The 21663-nt window shown below is 38.7% G+C and overlaps 1 protein-coding gene across 4 annotated transcripts in view; it reads right to left on the bottom strand.

Annotated features, from left to right (window-relative positions):
* The window catches only part of ATP2B1 (ATPase plasma membrane Ca2+ transporting 1), an 81508-nt gene extending 61935 nt beyond the window's left edge, over window positions 1-19573 (bottom strand). For 3 of the 4 annotated variants that reach the window (XM_032221157.1, XM_032221153.1, XM_032221156.1), the window contains exon 1: window positions 17921-19573. The gene's annotated coding sequence lies outside the window, so the exon portion shown is untranslated. Of the gene's footprint in view, window positions 1-17458; window positions 17705-17920 lie in introns of those variants that run through there. The other variant, XM_032221154.1, reaches the window with a different exon arrangement.
* Window positions 19574-21663: the final 2090 nt, after the last annotated feature.

Raw genomic sequence — 21663 nt, 5'->3', positions numbered from 1 at the left:
ATTTCCCAACACACCATTCCCACAACCAACAAATCATCCCACTGCACAAAATTTTGAGTAGTTCCTCAATCAGCATTTCTATGACATTTTTGAAATCAGTATTAACCAGTACAGTTTTGTGAAACTTGCATGCTCATGAAATAGCATGAAGAAAAGAAGTCATTACATATGGTTTTCCTCACCTAGAAAAAGCTTTTGATTGTGAGCAACCTTAGTTGATATGATACACTCTACGTGACCATAGTGTACCTGAGCTACTCATAAAAGCAATCCAGATGCTTTATGTTAATGTCAGCACCAAGGATTATGTATCACAGGTCTTTCTGACAGCTTTCCTGTGAAAGTTGGCATGTACTATTACCATTGCTGTTGATTCTCATCAAGGATACTATAATGTGAGATTTGCATCATAATGCCCTCTGGGCTTTGCTGTACACTGACAATGTCCTGCTTGCAGCTACCAACAGGGAAGCAAAGGTGCAACAAGTTTGTGTTTATTTGGTTTGTGCCTCAATATCAAGAAGACTAAGTATCTACTTAGTTTGGGCTCCTCCACATCCAGGTGAAGGGTAAAGATCTAGCGAAAAAGCTATTTCCATTACTTAGAATACCATTTTCAAAATGACAGTGGATGTACAATGTACATGCAATTGTAACAACACTGTGGTGGAAGGAGATCACTGATTGCTCTGTGACAGGCATATGCGAATTCACTTAAAATCAAAAGTGTATAATAGTTTATCCAGGAGCACCTGTATGGCACTAAGTGCTGACAAACTACCAAAAATCCTGTGCATTTTTTACAACCATGAAGATTTGCATGCTTCATTAAGCATTTCCCTTCTTGACAATATCAACAATACACTCTGGCAGTAGATGTGCATTACACCAATAAAATTCCTTATATGTCTAATCACACTTGGCCAAATAAAATGTTCTGTTCTGTTCTATTGTAGAGAAAGAAACTGCAGGAAAAACACCTATAGTATTACGAACACATTCTATGAGCAGCGCCATACACCAGTGGTGGGATTTAAAAAAATTACTACCGATTCTATGGGCTTGGCTTGGTGGTGTGGCATGGCTTGGTGGACGTGGCAGGGGAAAGTAAAATCTCCATACCCTAACCTCACTCCAGGGAAGGATACTGCAAAATCTTCATTCCCATTCCACTCCAGGGGAAGGTTACTGCAAAATCCCCATTCCCTCCCGATCAGCTGGGACTCAGGAGGCAAATAATAGATGGGGGCGGGGGCTAGTCAGAGGTGGTATTTACCGGTTCTCTGAACTACTCAAAATTTTCACTACCGGTTCTCCAGAACTGGTCAAAATCTGCTGAATACAACCTCTGCCTTACACCATTGCCTGCACCACCTACCACTTTAACATTGATGGCAAATGCTCATGCATAAGACTAAAGCAAAGATGGCAGGGCATAATCAACACAGCCATAAAAATAATCCATTTGGACTCAATTGTTACATTTGATTGCATAAAATGGTATTTATTGATCAGAAAAGTGGACTTAGTCTGTGGTAAAACACTAGGAAGATATGAAGAACAAGACATTGCTGCCTAGATGTTTCCATACGACTTTTAAGCAGAAAATTATAACAGCATATGTTCCCCATCTTAGGAAAAGTGAGTGGAAGATTTGCATTTTCCATTTTTTAAATGGCGCTTAAAAGGTAACCAACATGCACAGACTCTTGTGTTTTAGTTATGTCCAAATAAAACTTAAAAACTGAAAAGTTGCTTGTTTCATAGTTTAGGTATTTCCAAGGCAGATATCAACATAAGTTAATTTAAACGTCCTCACTAATAGTTTTCTTTAAAAGCAGAGCTCTTTTGGAGAATGTTGGAGATTAGAATATAATCTATTTTTTTAGTTTTTTGTGCATTGCTTTAATTATATTATGTATATAATTCTGGTTAACAATGTGGAGTCCCTGTTTATGAGAAAAGTACACAAACTGAATAAACAATTTCTAATAGTATCTTTAATTTCTAGTACACTTTCATGTTATTTTGATCACTAAAAATAGGGAAAAAATATTCTACCAAATGTTCATTAATCATATTTTTGCTCAGAGGCTGTTATCAACTGTTTAGCATAATACTAGCATAAAATGTTTCAATTTTTTAAGATACTGGGTAAAATGTTTGCCTATAGGCTAACTTATTAAAAATAATAATTTCCTTTCCTCCAGGAGGTCAAGTCAGATTATCTAGCACCACTTTCTCCAATTTCCCCTCAAAACAATAATTCTGTCGGCAAGCTGAGTGGAGAGTAACTGGCTCAAATCACCTGCTGTTCACAGCTACCAATCTCATTGTATAGAGGAATTATGTAGTCTCAAGATTTCTCCTGAATATATAGGGCAATTAGGCATCTAAGGGACAAATTAGGCACGTTGAACAGCAGAATGATTTTGTCAGTGTTTCTGAATTTTATTTCCAAATGTTAGATTGCCACAAGCTCTCTCCTGCATATTTATACAGACTAATCCTGAGTAAGCACCTAGCAGGGCTTCTGTAGAGCTCATTTTATTCCTTCTGCACTGTTGGTGTGTAGATTTCATGATATTCCTTACCCTTCAAAGAATTGTGGCTTTAGGGAGATAGAAACTCCTGCCCATGTCTTCCTATGATTTCCTTTCTATGATCTGTTGATACAAGACACTTTACACTCACCAACTATTTCCAAATTTCAGAGTCATATAGATAAATGACCCTCAATCTGGTCATTATTTTTATGGGTGTTAACTCTTCGTTTACATCTAAGGTTTCAAAATACCTTTACCAAGTCAGAACACTACACAAGGCTTTGGCATATTCTTTTTATCTTCTTTTATGACGTTTTTTTCTGCGGTGATGGGTTCTCTAGTCTATACCAAAGCTGCTTAAAGATCAATGTGTGATTTTTTCTCCTTTCTGTGAGTCATACATATGGATAAATAACTTTTTAAATGGAAATGAATTCTGTATGATTATCAGAAACTGACCAAAGAATGGAAGTCTTTCCAAAGATTACTATGGAAGCAAAGTTATATATATGGATGAAGGTGGGGGACTCAGCACATAATGATATCATATATAAGGCCACAGGAAATATTCTGGAAGAAGGCTATCAAATTGATGCCAATTTTGTAATGGGAGTATAAATCTGGATAAAGATTACCTGTTTTGGCTACTCATGGCAAAATTTACTTATATGAACAAATATTGGTGGGAAAGGCCACAACTTTAGATACACCTTGGAAGATCAAAAATAAACATCAACAATTAACAGGACTAAACATGACCCGAATACTACTTTATGATCTGATTAACAAGTATTATGAGCATCCAATGAAGCAAGGTTCAAAATGGTGCTTTGAGGCTGATCACAGGGGAGGTAATTAATGAAAGGTCAATACTGAATTTCAAATGAAATATTTTGGTAAATTTTACCAATTGTCCTACTGTCCCTAATGTCTGAAGCAAATATTAAATCTAAGAAGATTTGTATATTATAACCAACATAATAATTTATTTGTCCAGTTAGAGATAGCATATTCCAATTAATAAAATGGATTAAATATGTATTGTTTATTCAAGCATAATCATTGCAAAATTATCATTTATAAAAATTACAAATAAAAAAGCAGCAGTCATTTGTTCATTTGCAAGACAAATTAGAAAACATTTCTTAATAGGATAACTGCAACATTCACACATGTCATCTAAAAATAAACTTATTTTTCTTCACATCCAAATTTATGCAGATTTAATCTGAAAAAAATGCAGTTGAGTAAGATGTTTTTAATCACACATTTGAGATTTTCAAAACCAACTTATTTGACATTAGGCCATTTCTACATTATTGTATGTGTATTATCTGAGGGAAAAAGAAAATTCATTATCAAATACATCGAGGCAAAGGTTTGCCACATTAGAAAAAACAATGCTGATGAAAGCCAATGTGAATGCAGTGCTTACTACCTGAAATAACTTTAAACATCTTTTATTATCCTTTGCTTAAAGCAAAATCTGGGTCTTATAATATACAAGTCAGAAACCAGGCCATTAAAGAACATGGTGACTGGACACCTCAAAGCTGACATCAGCCAGAGGACAGAACAACTTACAGAAACAGTGCAAGACTGGAAGATGTGGAGAGACCTGACCCATAGAATTGCCAAGAGTCGGACATGACTGAATAGATAACATCATCATCTCAAGTCATGAGAAATGGAAAATATGAAACCACAAGGTTTTTTTTAAATAATACAGGTATCCTTCAATTTACCACACCAATTGAGAACACAATTTCCATCATTAAATGATGCGGTTGTAAAGCATGGACACACTGCTTAGTGATGGCAATCCCTGTGGTCCTGGTTGACATTGTTAACCAAATCCTAGTCATTAGGCAAAGCAACTTTCTGCCGGCTTACCACAACCACAAAGTTAGTGAGGAAACTAGCAGGAAGTTTCCAGGTGTACATGAAGGTTAAGTACCACATGTAGGGAGGGAGCAAGAGGATGTGGGGATGGTCAGGATGTGCAAAAGACACAGTACAGGTTTGGAAGGCAAGAGTGCAAGGGAACGTGTGATGAGGATTGAGGAAGCTGCATCAAAGGCACATTGTGGATCAAAGGGGTGTGGGTCAAGGGAAGGATACACAAGAACCGCAGTAAGGATTGGGAAAGGTGTGTGAGAGGCACCACAGGGAGATGACGGAGGGTGCACAGAAGTGCAGTGTGGTCAGAGACTATGCATGGAGATGAACAAGTGGTGGATGTGACATAAGCAAAAGTGCTAAGGAAGGATCACAGGTGATTGAGAACTTCCCTGTCAGCTTCCACAGTAACTTTCTAGGGAAGACAGCAGGGAAGTTTGCAAATGACAAGCACATAGCTGTGGCATGCTTGGCAACTGGGTGTAAGTGCAAATTGGTTATCAAGCACCCAGATCAAATCACGTGACCAGGGGGGGTGTACTGGCACAACCAGTACTCCCAGGATTGGTTATAACCACCATACATTCAACGTCGTAATTTGGAATGCTCACTGACCAAATGGTTATAGGTTAAGAACAACCTGTATGACAAATATACACACATACCAATTATGTTATGTTTTTTTTTTTTGGTGGGGGTGGGTATGAACATGATTTTAGCCACAATAGCATTTTGCAATGTACATTAAAAAAATAGTGACAAAAATAATAATTTATGCAGAAGAGAGGAAATAAGGATAGGAAATAAGGAAAAAAAATGAACTCAAAATCGTTCATCAGAATACTATTCATTATATCTACCTTTTGTATCCTTGCAAACCATCATGTTCATATACCAATTCATGCACCACTGCAGATGTAATAAATATGAAATATAAACTAACAAATAAGATGAAGAATATGAAAATAAAAAGTGTACAAAAAATGCAGAGAACAATAATCTACTTCAGTATACTTTGCTGAAGTATACTGAAAAATAGTGCAGTGATGCCCAAAGGCTGCTAATCTTTGGCATTGGTGATATTCTTTCCAAACATGAAGCATATGTAATCATTCCTTTCAGCTTCTTTTACTAAACAGAAAGAACCATGAACAATATTGAGAAGCTTATTTCTGCAGCATTTGGAAGATATGTAATATTCCATAGCAATGTGAACACCACTCCTACCTATTCGAAAGCACTTATATTTGGCAGTAAATCCAAGGCAGGACTGAGAATCAGGTCTTCAGGTACACTGCTCTTGTAGTTAGCATTATGGGCACAATTCTAAAGCAAAGTCTTCCAGTTTTTTAGCCAGCCAGTAACGGTATACACATGTAGTCAGCAATATGGCACAAACTTAAAACTATCCCCTACTGAGATGTCAGAGTTGCCATTGCTTCTGTGTACCCTTTTGTTTGAGTTGCTTCAAAAACTATTTTGCAAGCAGCTGCAAGATGCAAAGAAAGCTTTTCCTGCATAGTTTCTTATCTGATTTTACTTGCTTCTTGATGCACAGTAGTACTAAATAAAGAGGCAATGGGTGACCCAGACAAGCAGTAGCTTGTCTCTGCACTCAATTCTTTTCTGACTACAACAGCGGAGGTCCCATTTATCTTTTCACTCCTTTGCTCTTTGCCAGCAACTGAAAAAAACAAGGAAAGCTTTCCTCCTCAGTTTCTCTAACTGCTTCTCCTCTTTATCTATTTCTTGCAAAGCAGGAAATAAAAAAACAATTGTATTATGTATCAGTCAACAACTTCTCAGCTTTACTTTTTGGCATTTTCTTTCAATTACTAATGAAATTATGTTTTAAAATCATAGCAATAGAATTTATTTTAAATAACAGCATTTTGATTGTTATCTTGCCTTAACTGATAAATAACGGAATTCTTCTAAGCATTCATTCATTCATTTTCATTCATTTCCTTTATTTGTATGCCGCCCTTTTCCCTGGGGGGACTCAGGGCGGCTCACAATTCAAAAAGGGAGGGGGGGGAAGACAAACAGTATTCCAATATGGAAACAATACAACATATTAAAAGAGAGCACAACAGTCACACAATTCGGGTGGGGTTGGAATCTTAACCCCAGGCCAGCAGGGACAGCCAGATCTTCAAAGCGGCGCGGAAGGATTGGAGGGTGGTGAGGGTCCGAATCTCCACGGGGAGTTCGTTCCAGAGGGTCGGAGCAGCCACTGAGAAGGCTCTCCTCCGGGTAGTTGCCAGTTTGCACTGGCTAGTAGATGGAATTCGGAGGAGGCCTAATCGATGCGATCGTATCGGTCTAGTGGAGGTAATTGGCAGTAGGCGGTCTCTCAAATACCCAGGCCCACTACCATGAAGGGCTTTATAGGTGATAAGTAGCACCTTGAAGCGCACCCGGAGATCGACAGGCAGCCAGTGCAGCTCGCGGAGGATAGGTGTAACGTGGGTGAAGCGAGGTGCACCCACAATCGCTCACGCGGCCGCATTCTGGACTAGCTGAAGTCGCCGAATACTCTTCAAGGGCAGCCCCATGTAGAGCACATTGCAGTATTCCAGCCTAGAGGTCACAAGGGCATGAGTGACTGTTGTGAGGGCCTCCCGGTTCAGGTAGGGACGCAACTGGTGTACCAGGCGAACCTGGGCAAATGCCCCCCTGGTCACAGCTGACAAATGATGTTCGAAGGTCAGCTGTGGGTCCAGGAGGACTCCCAAGTTGCGAACCCTGTCTGAGGGGCGTATAATTTGACCTCCCAGCCTGAGAGATGGAGCAAAGGAAAAACTTCATATATTTGTCTCAGTAAAATAAGATCAATAAGCATGAGATACAAATAGTTTGTTGGGATTTGAAAGCAGGGAACCATGAATTTAGAATAGCTAAAAATAATGTCCCTTTTTCCTCTGGATGATATAATTTCATTCTCAAATACAAAGTCATCATAACAATTTACTTATACTTCTCATGGAGTAAAGAGAGTATTTCAGATTCTACACAATTCCCCTAACCCTAAGTGAAAGCAATTCAACTCACATACTATCAAAGCAAATCCATTAAGTGGCATGCAATTTATGAGAGAACTAGTTCGGGGGCGTGGCAGAAGAGTTACTACCTACTCAGCCGAACCAGTCCAAACTGTTAGGAACCCACCTTTGATTTATTTGACTTTGACTTTGACCCTATTTAGACGATTTTTAGATGAGGATGAAAATACTTTTACTCCCATGCAGAGATGATTCAACCCAAATCAAAATCATCTCTATCCTTCAGAATGTAATTGAAAAAATGCCCAATTACTTTCCTGTTCTTAAGAAAAAGTAGTTGCATGGTTTTATTTTTATTTATGACAGATGGTCCTTTGCACAAGCCCAGTTTGTTCTAAAATAATGTTCTAACACCTACAATATTTAATTCCTTCCTGTATAATTGTAACAATCTTACAATGAAGCCTTAGGTTTTATTCATCTAGCTAAGGGATGTCAAACTCGTGTCGTGACGGTGGCGTCATGTGACGTATTGCGACTTTTCTCCATTCACTAAACCGGGTGTGGGTGTGGCCAGCATGTGACATATACCCCTGCGGGCCACGAGTTTTACAGCCCTGATCTAGCTGCTTGTGCACAAATGGTAGAATTGTTTTTTAAAAAGCTGACCTCACTTTTGACAAACCTGAATTTGATTTGAATGAATTCATTTCCCCACATCACTGTTAATGTGCATCATTATAACACTATCTACCAAATTTTGTAAGTGATATTTGACATTTGCAATGTTCATACTGAACAGGCAATTAATCAAGTGGTCCATATGCCCAATCCAAAATTCAACATATTGCCTAAAGACTGAAACTACTGTTCTGCCTATATTATTGACACAAGATATTAACAGTTCCAAAATAAGGAATTCATTCTAAGAAATTATTTTATTTTTCCCATTGTCATCTATTTTTGAAGGCCTTACTTACCAGTCTCTTTGCTTCTTCGGGATATCAGTCTTAGATTCAAATGAATCAACTTGTTCCCTTAGACTCAAAAACCCACTGAGTCGAACAATGGGTAGAGTGCAGATACTGTCAGTTTTCTAGCTTCATTGTTTATTTGAAAAGCTATCAGAACAGGGAGAAAGATCAACTTATCTGCCAAGGTCACAAAAATGTTTCTCTTAATGCTTAAAGTTCTTCCTATTATCTTAGATCTAGGACTCTCATAAATCAGTTCTACTTTTTAAAGCCATGAATTTCCCAACGACTGCCACAGCCTATCTGGTTAGAAATCCTTGTTTAAAAAATATTTGGCTGAATTACTAGGCTGCATTAAAGTAGAAATCTCAATCATCTGAGTCCTTGGAAAGGAGAATTTTAAAAAAAGAGGACATATAGGTAGTCCTCAAGTTATAATGGTCATTTAATGATCATTCGCAGCACTAATGGCCAAGGAAAGAATGCTCCAAGGGCCATAAGGCACTTCCAGCAATTGTAAAATGTTAAGCCAACCTCCCCAGGTTGCATAACTACATTTCAGGTGTTTGGTAATTTGTTCATATTTTTAAAAAATGTATTTATTTATTAAATATATATGCCGCAAATCTCACAATCAAGTGATTTATGACTGATTGCCATTTGCAATCTTCTCTTGCAGCTTTCCTAGAAAGTCCATGGAGAAGCTGACAGGGAAGGTTGCAAGCAAAGAACATGTTGGATTTGAGACCTGTTCTCCCAATGTACTGAGGGATTTCCCTTCCCCTCCCTGAAGGAGGGACAATCCTGCAGGGATTTGGACCTCAAATTTGGCAAAAAATAAAATAAAATAGTGAATGCTATCAACTGCTCTCATAATCGTTCTCTCAGATGGAAGGTGGGAGGGCCTAGGCCTCCCACCATGACTGGGAGGCCTGTGTCCTTTGCCTGGCATTCCACTTAATGATCACAACTGGGAGAGTCAGTATTGTAGTTGTAAATATCCACTTTGCTTAACAACCAACATTTTGGGCCCAATTGTGATTGTAAATGCAAATATAGTCATAATAATTCTTACAAGTATATTCTATATACTTGTAGAATGCACTTACATTAATCTTTATTCCTGTATTTTGAGTCAACACCAGTTTTTGAACTCACTTTGTAAGTCATGCACTCTCGTGTATGTCATGCTTCAACTATCTTAGAAAAACAGTTCAACCTCTATGTCTCAATTACATATAAATATCAAAAATTATTTAATTCTAAATGAAAACATTTAACACCAGGTAAGCTTGTAATAAAGTTCATTTTATTTTAAGTAAGCAAGTATCATATTTAAATGGTCTCATATAAAATGTGACACATAAGAAACAATGAAGTCTACCATTCCACTCATTCTTGTTTTTCACATATAACTGGTATTTCAAAACAAAACATGCATGTATGTCTATATAGGCATGTTCAGGCACTAGGCAATTTGGTGCTGTTATTACCTAAGCTTCAACTCACTGGGGAAACTGGAAATAATTGTACTAGGAAGAGGCCAATGTGCACTGAAATTGCCAGCCAGTATGGTTAGGGACATTCTAAGCAGCCAATCTGCATCACAATTGACAATTGCAAGAACCATGAAACTTTAAGAGCTAATGATTTTTCTTTCCTTCTCCTTTCACTTTTGCATCCTGTGTAATCTTAAATGAAAGCATTGTCTTATTTTTATTATTTGATAAGCCTACTTTCATTATTCCGGGGATCTTTATATTTCATATTCAAAACCAGGATATAAATATTTTAAATTAATAATCAATAAGATATCTGAGTCAATCAGCTTGGTATAAAGGTAAAAGCAATGGACTAGAAATGGGGAGATTAAATTCTAACCACAAAGCCAGATAGCTAACTTTGGACTCACCACTTTCTCTCAGTCCTAGTAAAAAAAATAGTGGTGAAATTCCTCCAAAAATCATGTCAAAAAAACTACAAGGACTTATGTAAGTAGTCATCAGAAATTGAGACTAAATTGAAGGCACACACAAAAATAGGTGTTAAAGCAAATTTTGACCCCAGGTGATTCCAAGACTATTGTTTTTACTTTTATCTGTAAACCAGACTGCACAGCCCTTTTAAAACAATCCAGTTGTGTTAGGTACTACTACTACCAATCTCTTTTTATTTATAAACTTTATTGCCCACCCAAAATTCCTCAAGGTAATTTTGGGTGAGTTACAATCATAAAACATAAAAATTGTACAAACTAGAAATATAAAGTAATATAAAATCCAGAACACCACAGCCCAGTTAAAAGATTGCCCGGGGGGGGGGATCCATTGTTATTCAAACAACCACCTTCACTGTGATACTCCTCATTGGGGCACCAAACTAATGGACAGAGCCAGGTCCTTAGGCTCTTCCATAAGGTCAGAAGGGTCGGAGCTGACCTCACACTGGAGAGGAGCAAAATGTTCCACAGGCCAGACGCAATGGAAGAGAAGGCCCTGCTCCTGCATTCCACCAGTTGGAATAATTGGGATTATTATTTCAGACAGGATCTGCAGCATACTTCCTCTGCTGGCATGGAAGGGGCAGGCTAATCCCAGTAGGATGAGAGGGTTCCTCAAGTAGCCTGGACCCATTTACTTTATTCTAAGTCTCCATTTCACAGAGATAGCCCTGTTGGGAATTCCCTCATTGACTAAACCACTGGAATAGAAAAAGATTTCTTACGAGCTCTGGAAGTTGAGCGATAATGAAAAAGACATCATTCCTACGAAACAATAAGCTAAGCAGTATATGAAAATAAACTGGGAGTTCCTATCTTGTAACCTATCAACTGTGACTTAAGATATAAATACCAGTACTGTACATGGCAATGTGTATCTATATGTTCATAAATGAACCTCAGAAATAAGAAGAGAATGAAAGAGCAGAAATATACAAAGATTAAAACATATGTCAGTAAGAGGGATCATTTGGGATTCTGACATGAGAATACATATTGAGTTGAAAGAAACAGCAGATTAACGGATGCAAGCACAAAGAACCACCTATGAAAAAGAACCAGAGGGGAAAATGGCATAGGCAATCTTATTCAGAAGCAAAAACAATGTAATACAGAATACAAAGAAAAGTAAGAATAGATGGTAGACAGAAATCCCCATGGAAATGGGAACCTTTACTGGTCAATTAAATAAAATCCCTAATGCAATAGTTGCATTCACACACTATAGTAAAGAATGTCTTCTCTGATTTAGACTTAGTCTTCTTCTACTCGAAGTTGCAGGGTCCTCTTTTGATTTAGATTTAGTACATTCTGTGAATTCAACCTGTTGCAGTCAATTTAATTTAACATGTTTAAAGAAATTATGGTTTGGTATGAAATTTAAATATAAACAGGAAATACAAAAAAGGTAAATGAGGTGTACACTTGATAGGCATTCAACAAAGGAAGAAATGTTATATGTGTAAGAAAGTTTATTAGAATGGATTCATATTAACGGTTAAAACTAAAATTATTGGTTTAATGATGTCATTTCTCTAACTGACTGATGCACCAAGTATTTTATAACTAGAGACATATGACATTGTTTATTTATTATAATTCTGTATTATTCAATCAAAAAGGTTTTGTGGCTTAAAGGCTATATAAATAAAAATTAAAAGTAATATTTTAAACCCATCAAAACTATTTCAACAATGACAATAACAAGCACGTCAGTCCTCAAATAATCATATGACACAAAAACAACAAAAAACAAGAAATAATTTTTAAAAAGTGGAGAGTAAGAATACATATGCTTCCCAAGAAGGGGTATTTTGCTACTGTGACTATTTTACTTCCTTAAATAACTAAGACAGAAACAATTCAATACAAATTAACCCCTAACCTGACATCTAATCAACTACTATAGCCCTATAATTTGCCATTTACCTACTTATTAAAAAAACTTAAGCAGGAAGTGCTGAATGACAATTGATTTCATTATAAAAATATTCTGTGTACTCTTGAATTTAAAAAGAAGTGCCATTAACGTGTGCATAATCAAAACTACAACTATAGCATGAACAACAACAAAAAGAAGGGAGGATTCCCAAAGAAAGGAAAAAGAGTTAAGGCTAAAGGTAACAGGCAAGTGCAGGAAAAAGTGGGAAAATATTACCCACATATGTACATGACTGTCACAACTCTAACCTTCTGTATTTCTTCTCAGTGTTCATGTTTCTCTGATACACTACATATTATATTGCATAGCATCATGGAAGACTAGGCCAGAGAGCAATACAAAAGATAACAATCAGATGTCTGACAATGAAATCTTGAATAAAAAAACTTGTAAGCTCATGGTTCCCAGGAAACCACAACTATCTGTGTGCAATTAACACAAAAAAAATGAAATTTCTCTAACATGCCATATAAATCATAAGTCATATAAATAACTATAGATGAAATGTCAGCTGCAGGGAACAGCTGGTTTGGGATAGGACTGTGCCCAAGCTTAAACACTCATGCTTTAGGATTTCAATCCAAGCACAGAATGGAACAAAATTATTTTGTTCTAGGAAGATATGGCTCCAAGCAAGGTGTGGAAAAATGACCCATGATAATGGCAGCTTAGGGGACAAACTGGGAATACTGGAGGAAAGCATCAATGGGTTATGCTGTTTTGAAACATTATCAGTGGGTGGCAGAGGGTGTTCAGGCCAGTGGGATATTCTGTCCTGAGAATTACTAAGGGACAGAAGAATAATCACTAACCTTAGCCTCTTTATCCAAGCCTCCCTCCCCCCCCCCTTTTTTTTGGTAGAAAACAAGGAACAAAAGAAATTCTGGGTTTCAGTTCCTGAAACAAAACACTTCAGCAGAATCTCCAAGTGATATCTTTCTCTGGATCTGAAACAATTATTTCCTCATTTTGTGCACAACTATACAGCAAAGGTCTTTGTCACTGAACAAAGGCAAGGGCTCCTGTGGACACCAATATTCCTGAAGAAACTTCCTTTGACTCCCAACCAACTCATTCAGTTTCAGTTTTTGTTTTGTGACTCAACCCCTAAGACAATTACTTTGTGAAAAATGCCTCCCTTTAGAAGCCATTGTTCACCCAATATTTGCTCCCAAAATTCCAACATTATCACATGAGAAATAAGAACTAAGGCAGTTGTTAGCCCTGCAGAAAAACTCAACAGTATTTTTTTTTAACATCAACTATATAATTTGATTAATCCTAAAGCACAAAATATGTAACAGTTCACCAAATGAATACCAAATAAATATTTTTGAAAAGGATCTGGTCCACAACCTACACAACACAATACAGGATAATTTGTTTTATATTCACATAGCAAAGAGACAGATAAATTTTATTTAAAGCAAAAAATTGTAAGTAGTAGTGAAAAATAAAATGAAAATATACCCCCCATATCATAATATACGCAATGGGCCTATGATATATACCTTAATTAATACAATATTTCAAGATTCATTTTGCAATTTCCATCATCCTGATTTTGTTTCCTAAGATATGGAAGTCTCCAGGTATAGTCCTTCACACAATCTTCAAATGAAATATTGCATATATCAAGTTCCATTATCGCACCAAAATTTATCAAGTGAAAACTTGTGAAGGGAAATATATATTTCAGACAATAGATATGCATGATTTAAAATAATAAAATTTTAATAAAATTCAGTTAATTTATATTGTTCTTTTTTTGCATCAATACAGTATAATTCAATAGTTAAAAATGGTCATGCTCAAACACAAAAATGTGTAGATCAAACTGCTGGAGTCATCTGTGAATTAATTATCCAATGATTTATGCTATTCTAACTTCATATTTTGGTTATTTAATGTACCGTTTAGGCACTTAAAAAAAAATTCCAATTAGTTTTAACATAAAACATGGAACCCTACAGAAAATAAAGTCCATGCATATATTATTATTATTTTAAAGTAAATCAGATAAACTGTCAAGATTTAATGTATGTGTTGCTATAGACATGATAGACATAATGGACATAGTGGAAACAGCTTCTTGAACCCCAGATAAAGTGAAACACTGATATTTTGGAATAGGAAGGGTCTTCCATGTAAACGATTCTATATCGGGTCCCCAAGAACCTTTTTAACCTTTAATGGCAGACCAACAAGCAATCCTTCAAAATAATGATTTCATACATTTGTTGGCAATCCTTCAAATATTCTTGATCAAAACTATTTGAAGGTTTTAAAAACTTAATACAGCATTTGAGTTGAACCTGTAAATCCATTTGCAACCAGTTAAACCAATATTTTAACAATTTGACTATTTTACCACCTACAGACAACAACAACAACAAAACAGGACTATCTTTAGGATCCGAACTGAAGTCTTTCAGAAAAACTGTAATATTCGCATGTGAACACCGGAAAGTTTTATATCTTAAATATATAATAACTTATAGAAATCCTATAGAATTATGGGTCCCAGAAAACAAAGCACTACATAAATATGCAATTACTCTGTATCATTACCAAAAGCAAGACGACAACCCAGAAAATATATGCTTAGCACATTTTAATATATAGCATTATATACAGATACATTTTAATAAGTAAAAATATGAATCAGCCTTATGGATGGAGGTGTATAAACATAAGGCCATATCTGCAAACTGAATTTTAAGTGTTGATATTTCAATATTGTTCCATGCTAATCAGAGAATATCATCAGGGTTCATGAAATATTTCAATCACCTTATACCAATTGAGATCCCTTTCATCTGTTTCATAGTACTATTCTCCATCCATCCTGCTTTTAGAAGTCTCTTGTATAATCAGGAAAGGGATGACAAATACTGTAAAATAGGTTTCCAATCTTATAGTATTTAAAACATTTTACCACTGCATTAAGACAGCAGTTTCAGATAAATTCCTAATTAAGACACATTTATACACCTTTCATTTGCTACACTATAAATCAAATTAGTGAACATTATTTTTTTCTATTCTCTGCAACAATCATTGATTTGATAGCAACACAAGCTTCTGGAATCAAAAATATATGCACATAAGTCACAATATATATCAACGGTAAGTTACTATATATATATGTTGTTATTTTCCTGTCATTATTATGCATGATTTATTAGAAACTTTATTAAAGAAACTATTTTCAATCTTTTAAAAAAATAATTGCTCTTCTAAAGCAGAAAGACCCAATTATCATTTTGATTATAGAAGTCCCAAGACATATTCCTTTGCTTGTATGATTTGCATGTTTAAATATACAAATAGTATACGTGAACTGGGAATTCACTATCATGAGTCTGATTCTGGTTGTTTGACATCAAACTCTATCCTTTAATAGATACATACTTTTCTATTGACAGCAATACTTATATTTATCTTACAGAAAAATATTTACGAATAATTATTTTTCCTATATTCAAGGCTGAAGGTGATGAGCGTAGGCTGAGACTAAACATAGTTTCCTAAGACTATGAAGCAAGCTCATGGAAAAGGTGAAATTTCAAGCTTCCAATTCTTGTTATTTGGTACCTTTTCTACATGAATATCTCAAGCTTGAATCGTTTACAGTATCTATTTGCATTGAAATCAGTGCAATTTAATAGTCTGTGTATCACCAAACACCTTCATGATTTTCATACATTTAAATTTATAGAACAAACACAGCAGCTTCACTATCTACTGGGGTGGGGGGTGGGACACGGAGACCAGCAAAACTAAAGTGGCTATCACAGCATTAGAATTGCACCTATGGTAAATACATAGGCCAAAAGAATAGGCATTTAAGGTAAGCCCTATACTACTTTACTGAAATTTTTCTACAATAGATGTGGTTACAATATATAGCAGCAATATATCACATAAGCCAACTTTTATCCGTTAGCTTTCATATGCGATGCTCTTTAGTATCTTAAGTTTCTCCTCTATTTGGTTTTTTTTTATACCAATGGCTTATTTTATACCAATGGCTTAAAAGTAGGTATCAGTTGATGAATACATGAGGTAGTAGTCTCAGCCACCAATCTTCCAAGTGCCTTTACTGCTTGGATTGCTATAATTGCTTGGAAGCTATTTCCCCTTTCCACTCCCCCCCCCTCCTCAAGTGAGGGTGAATTCATAAGGTCAATGCTGGCTGCAATCCCCAGAAAGGGTCTTGCAAGCATGCCATAAAACCCACAAAAGATCTACAGTATCCAAGGCTGTTTTGACCAGGTTCGCTGGCTCAAGCTACAATTCAGAGAGATGCTTCTGAAATGTTTCTATGTGCTTCAATTTTATTTTATTTTTTAAAAAATATCTTTTGCCATTAATAAGTAACGTTGATAGTCGGGGTGTCCTCCGGGAGAAAGAGGAATACAATCAATCGTTTCATTCTCAGCAATATAAGCTCACTGTCAAAAGTCAACGATCTTACAGGTAAGAAGCGGGGAAAGCCAGCCTCAAGTTCAGAACTAGCACAACGATCCTCTGCGAGACAAGGCTGAACAGCTGACTCCCCGCCAAAAGGGGATCACACGGACCGAAGCTATCGGAGACGGGCAAGGGAGGCATCGGGCTTCTTGAACCGGCGGCGCGGACACCCTGCTGAAGGGTCCGGGGGGTCATTCCAAGAGCGCAAGGCAGCGGCGGAGCGAGCTGCGCGCTCTCGGATGTCTTTTAAGGTGGGGAGAAGAGCAGCAGCAGTTCGCTCTCGGTCTAACCAGGTGGCGCGGAGATTCGGGGCCGGGCAGCCGCCACTGGCCGCCCGCCTTCCACGGGGGTGCCCTCAAGGTCACACGGCACTCCGCTCCGAGGCGGCCGGCGTGGTCGTCTTCCCCATCGCCCACCGAGGGGAGGAAGGCGGAGGCGAGGGCACAAGTGGGCCCACAGCCCCGACCCAGGTCTCATCGCCCCCTCCTCCTTCCGGCTCGCCGATCCTCTCTCGCCTGCCGGCCTGCTCAGCTGAACCCCGACACCTGCCTCTCTCCAGCTGGAGGTTCCCCCGGTCGTGGCACCCGTGTCTCCCCCTCGCGTTGTCCGCCTCTTACCTCAAAGCTCCTTTACCGCCGCCCAGGTTCACCCGTTAGAAGAACAGCGGCTGCCGCCATCGGCACCAGCGCCTGCTGCTCGCCTGCCGCGCAAGGTCCCCACAATCCAGCCCGGAACGCTTAAGCTGCCGCCGCCGCCGAGCCAGCCCGCGAGCAGGGAGGGGAGGGGGAAGGAGGCGGCAGCGGCGGAGGCAGCAGCAGTAGCAGCAGCAGTGGAAGAGGAGGGAGCTGGGTTCCCCGCCCCGCCTTCGGCACTAACACCCTGGCAGCACCTCGCCCTCGTTAGTCGGCGGTAGGCGAGCACGCGTGCAAGCCCAGCAGCTGCGCTTGCCCTCCTCTTCAGGCCACCCTGGCAGGGAAAGGAGCCGGCGGCTAGGTCGGGTCCCGCCCCAAGACCCCTGAAAGACACAACGCCGCTCTCCCGTCCACCCTTCGCCCTCCGCCCAAGGGCTGCCCACTTACTCGCTCGCGCCGTGGCCGGCCGACCTCCCCAGCCTCGAGCACGCCAGGAGCTGCCAGGCTCCGAACCGGCCCGGTCCCCGTCACGTGACAGGGTCTCGCTCAGTTTAGAGGAAGAGGAGGGGGGTTCGAAGACGCGGCGCCTTCATGGGTATGGGGGAGAAAGGGTGGGGGGGAGCATAAGAGATGGGGCGGGGACTGCGAAGTGTGCCCGAAAAGGCGGTGAGTACCTTTTTTTCCCCCGCCTTCCTGTCGCCTTCCTATTGGATTGGATGGGTTGACGTGCTTGTTTCCATGACGTATGTGGGTCGGGCCGTGGCGTTTGATGAGGCCCGGCGGGCTCCGGGTCGTTGACTTTGCCACGAGCGTTTCCCTTGGGGAGGGGGGGGGTTGTGAGGCGAAGCGGGGTGGTGGGTCGTAGCTGTTTTGCCCTTCCTCCCCGCTCCTTCGTCCCGCCTCTTTTCCAGCATTAATCCTCCTCCGAAAAGGTACCCGCCGGGGCGCTCAGCGCCCGCGCCGGCAATCATGCTGTTGCTTTATTTCAGCCCGCAAAAAACGTCGGGGCGGGGGGAGAATGGATGGTAAGCGCCTGAAAGAGGGTGGGGGTGGTGAGTCAGATCACCCACCCACTAGAGGCTGAGGTGGCGGCGGCTAGAGGACTGTGGTGCTTAAGCTCTTGGTGCAAAGAACGCCGGAGCGAGTAGGAGCGACTGCTCCGGTAGCACCGACAACGCAAAGGAAGCAACTTTCCAACGCCTGTGAACGAAGGGCAGTAGATATGAGAGGAGGTGGGGCTGAGGTGAAGCTACGTGGTCTCAGGCCACCCAGCGGGGCCGGCATTTAACTCGGAACGTAGGAGGGAAAGCTGCGGACCGCTTTCGTTCACAGGCTCTTGGTGGGGTGATGGAGGAGGAGGACGGATTTAATGTTCGGGGGCTGCTTGTTATGTCATCCCTGTCAGAACCCAGATGACGACGTTTGACTGTTTCATGTTTAGTCACTTCCTCTCCTCTTGCCCAAATAGTTAATATCCGAGGAGGTTTGCGATTGTGTTTGTACGCGAGAGAGAGAAAAAAAAGAACGAAAGCGGGAGAGGCATAAGAAAACAGCGAGGCTGCCATTAAGAAAACAGCGGGGTCCCTAATATCTCAATCAGTTTTATTTCCCATCAGCGTGACTGGAAAGTCGGACGCTGGTCCTAAACCAGGGCAATCATTAGAAATGCAGCGTGGTCCGCGGATAGAAGCATCGGTTGCTTCCATGTTGTATGGACTGCTTCCACATGACAGATGAAGCAAAAAGAAGAAAAGCCTATTAAAGTTCCTATTCTTTAAGCTTTCGGTTTTATGTAAATGCTACTGAAAACCATTTTTAGACACTTTATCTCGATCTGACGCCACAGTAGATAGGATTCATGGTTCACTATGGAGCCCTTATTTACATATAACATGGAACTAATGCTAACATTAAAAATTACATGTCTTGGCACATCTTCTGTTAGTACCTCCCCAGGGCTGCTGATTTGACTTTCTGATTTAAGGCTGCTGATTTAAGATTAGGGCTGCTGATTTACCTCCCTGGGGTTAGAATAGAAAGAATAAAATTATTGGCAAAGTGTGATTGAACACACAAGGAATTTGTCTTCAATGCATAAGCAGAGTTTATTTATTTATATCCTGCCTTTATTACTTTTATAAATAAATTGCAGCAAACATACCTAATATTCCTTCCTATTTTCTCCACATCAACAATATATGTTGGATTTCAACTAGTATTAAATTTGAGCTATGAATTCCACAGTTGAAAGTCACAAGGTGAAGTAAATAAATACATTATTTTGAAATACATTTTTTTAAATTAAAGAGATGGAATGAGTAGATTGTGGTGCTTGGTAAAAGTGAAAGATGAGACAACATAAGTTTTCCTAAACAAGAAAAACCATGATTTTTTTCCCATCTTGCAGATAGCATAGGAGAGTCAAAACTGCTCCAAATAACAAATTCACTAGATATTTAATGGGCATCTATCAATAATTACTTAAGGTATCTTCCTGGTAATTGCATTGTTTTGGGTTGATTCATTAAAAATGAAATCAATTAACACTGTAAATCAGTCAAAATGTGGCATGTAACTTATGATAACAATGGACAATAACGATTTTGCTTCCTGAACACTTGGGTATATCTTGAGTGTATGTTTGGCTACTAATCATTAAAGTAACCTGTAATTTAACCTATCATGTACCATTTTATTAAAAAAATGTTTTACACAATGGCAAGCTCATTGCAAATTTTCTTGGCAACTACAGAGCACCAAACTACATTCAGCTGGTTGGAAAAACATACAAGACCATGAAGTGCAGCATGTCATTGAAGATTCATTTTTTGCATTCCAACCTGGACTTGTTTCTCGACAACATGAAAATTTTCACTGAGATATTGCCACAATTGAAAAGCGGTATCAGGGCAACGAATTCATTAATGCTGACTGACTATTGTTGGACATTACAGAAAAGTGCATCAGACATTGAATGCAAATAAAAATCATCAGCAAAATATATTTAGGTATGATGAACTCATACAGCATGTTGGTAACATGCAATTAAATACATTATAGTCATTAAAAGTTAACTTCACATTTCTCAAGATTCCTACATGATGCAGTCATTCTGAAATTATATTTGTATTCAGTTTGAAGGGGTCTATCATATTCGCTAGCAGTTTTTCAGGAAGCAAAACATTTCAGAAAATTTGTTGCCCAGTGTAATGAATAAATAAATTTGCTGGTATTTAAAAATCTAAAGGCACAGTCTCCTCAAATGCATATAAAATACTATTTTAAGATTAAAGGCCAGATTACTGAAGATTGAGGTGAAGATTTGGCTGGCACAATTAATTTTTGGTTTGCCCTTCTCAGTTTGCTCCTTTTAGTACTGATTTTATTAGTTTTCATGGTGCCATCAGGTAGAGGCTAAACTGTTCATAAGTCTTTTTACCAAGATACTCTTGTCTTTAAGAATTGCATATCAAAGTGAACATGAAAGCAAGCATTTTTACTGCAGAATACCAGATAAATGTGACTTGGGTTTCAAGCTATTATACTTTGAGTAGAATAAATGGCTTGCTCAAGCCAAGTAGATATATTAATTGCTAAAAACGTTTTACAAATAGAAGGGTGCACTTCTTTCCCTTTGCAGAGTAATATGGAAAAAAATATGAAAGCAAGCCTTTGTAGCAGAATCAGTAAACCATGTGCTCTTAAGATATCAAGATAATCACCAGTATCTAATTTCTGTACATCTCTTATTTAGATGACTCTGACCTAAATCTACCATTTCCTTTTTACTTATCTGACTGAGCTAATGTATTTATAAGAGTAGCTAAATTTTGTGCAGTAGTTTATAGAAATACACCAGAGGCCAAGTTATTTGCAGGACAGCCTTTCTGGTTTTTTTTGTCCAGCCTACTAGATCCAGCACAGAAGACCTGCTTTAAGTTCCCATCTATTAAGCAATGCTAACTGGCAGGATCCAAGAAGTATGGACTTTCTCTGTCATAATCCTTTTAGAATATATTACTGAGATTTGTTTGGCCTTTAATCTCTTGCATTTTGTCATTCTTGAAGACCCAGATGCTTTCCCAGATATGGAGTCTGTGAGTTGGGTAGACTCATCATTGTGTGTTTTTAGCATTATGGGATTATGTGCTTGAGTTGATTGCCCTAAATCAATGTTGTGTTATTACAAT

The sequence above is a fragment of the Thamnophis elegans genome, chromosome 7 (assembly GCF_009769535.1).
Source record: "Thamnophis elegans isolate rThaEle1 chromosome 7, rThaEle1.pri, whole genome shotgun sequence".
Taxonomy (NCBI): domain Eukaryota; kingdom Metazoa; phylum Chordata; class Lepidosauria; order Squamata; family Colubridae; genus Thamnophis; species Thamnophis elegans.
Note: the sequence above shows the minus strand (reverse complement) of the source record. Positions and strands in the feature narration are given on the sequence as shown.